Here is a 2,409-nt window from a genome sequence, read left to right on the forward strand (position 1 = left end):
AAATGAATTGCTCAGCACTTTGATCCTCTCCCATAGCATTTTATTTCCATTTTTTATGAATCTTATTACACCTTACTCTCTACTATAATAATTCATTTGTACTTTACTGTCCTTAGGAAGAATGTAAACTCCTGGAGTCTCACAATATAATATTCTCTAGTACTTAGCAGGGAGGAAGGTAATCAGTAAATACTTCATGAATGAAATATAGTAATAAAATTTTCAAATTCCTAATTTTAAAATGAAGAGATTTTCATACCTCTCATCCAAACCAATGTATAAATGAAGAAGATTCATTTTCATAAGAAAAAACATTCTTAAAAATAGTATTTAAGGAACCAGCAATTCACTTAATGGCTATGTCGCTGGACTCCCATGTAGTCGACCACAGTTCGTGTCCCAGACCCGGTGGCTTAAACTCATGCCGGGCGCTTGTGTGTGCGTGCCCAAGATCCCGAGAGGAGAATGGAGGAGAAGGAATTGCTGCATGGCCATCCCCCCTGCAGGGGTGATTTCTCACTTTCTGTCCCTCTGTCTCTCTCTATCTTTCTGGCAAGCGCAGGCGCCCTGTAGCAAAAACATCTCCAAAAAAAAAGAAAGAAAAGAAAAGAAGTAAAAAACAGTATTTAAATGTTAACTATTTCTTCCTACTCAATTATATTAGTATAACCAATTGTATAACTGCCTACCCATACTCTGCTATATAAATTTTAGAGCCCATAAAATGTCAAGTCATGAACAAAATTCTTTGTGCCAGGATAGTGCAAACAGTGTAATACACACACACACACACACACACACACACACACATACACACACACACGTCTTAAAGTATTTAACATTTTCCATAGCTAGAAGAAAATCAAGTTCACAGGCTTTTAGTTTATCAAGTATTGGTTCTCTTCCATGTAGAGAAAATATGCAAAGTTTTGTGAATTTTATAGAAGAACAATTTGTCCTGATCAACAGTTCACACAGATCTCATGATGAAAAGACAGGAAGCAAACTCGTGAAAAAAGAAAAGGTAGCACATCCGTGAAGAAGAAAAAGTAACACTGGGGAAAAAAAATGCCCTCAGTATATGACAAAGTCATCCAATAAATCCAATAATATTGTACTTGCACAAGAAGTCTTTCACTGTATCACAATGACTGCCTCTGACTCCATAAGTTAATTAGTGAAAATTAGAAAAAGTCTCTGAACAAAGATTATTTCTTTACTATAAATTTAAATTGTTCATAGCTGAGACCCTTAGCATCAAGGATGGATATTCTGCCACCATCCATCCATAAACTGGCTGCAAGTCAAGGCCAGCCTAATGAATCACTTGGCATGACTCGAATAGGGAAACTGCTGTCTCCCACAGTCATTTTCGGGGATTACAGGATCTGTACACATTTAAGTATCTATTAAAGTCAGTGATCCCAGTTAGAACTATGGGAGGAGACAGAGGTCAGCAGATGGTGCAGCAGTTACAGTTGTTGGACTCCCACATAGTCTATTGTGGTTTGAATCCAGGACCCAGGGGCTTGAAACTCATGCTGGGTGTGAGGAAAATGAGGAAAAGGGATTGTGGTATGACCATCTCCTCTGAGAGGCATTTTTTTTTTTTGAGAGGTTTCTTTTGTTATAGAGCACGTGCACTCACCAGAAAGAGAAAGACAGAAAGAGAGAGAGAGACAGAAAGCAAGAAATCACCCCCCGGGGGGGTGGCCACACCGCAATCCCTTCTCCTCCAATCTCCTCTTGGGATCTTGGGCACTCATGCACACAAGCCAGCATGAGTTTAAACCACTGGTTCTGGGACTGAAACCACAGTCGATTACATGGGAGTCCAGCAACATAGCCATTACACCACCTGCTGGCCCCATGTAAAGCAAATATATTCTGTTAAAATTAACTAGCTGTTCCCTTGCTAAGCAACTTATTTCCTGTTTCTGAGACCTTAGATTATTTTACTGGTGGCATAGTTTCCCAATACGTCTTTCTTTTTTTTTTTAATTTCAATTTATTTATTTGCATTCATTCACTGTACATCATTACAACATACAAAATGAGATTTTCCATCCAGAGTACACTGTATATTGTCTCAATCAAGCACATCAACAAACATGTTATTGTCAGCAAATGATCTTCCATTTCTTGTTTTCTGTATGTTTCACTTTTTTCCCCCCATCCTTGGTTCCCTATCTCTTACCCTCTGCCACCTCCCACTCTCCTCCCTCAGTGTCTCTGGTATCTATGTTTGCTTTCTATACTGTTTCCACCCCACATTTTATTGAATCATCAAAGACCCTAATCAATCCAGATAACAGGTGACACACACATTTCCATGAACACAAGTCTAACTTTACACATCCTATAAAGTAACACCTAGCTGGGGCTACATATCCTACTGCAGTCATTGAA

Source organism: Tupaia chinensis, unplaced genomic scaffold, assembly GCF_000334495.1.
Source record: "Tupaia chinensis unplaced genomic scaffold, TupChi_1.0 Scaffold000086_1, whole genome shotgun sequence".
NCBI classification, from domain to species: Eukaryota; Metazoa; Chordata; class Mammalia; order Scandentia; family Tupaiidae; genus Tupaia; species Tupaia belangeri.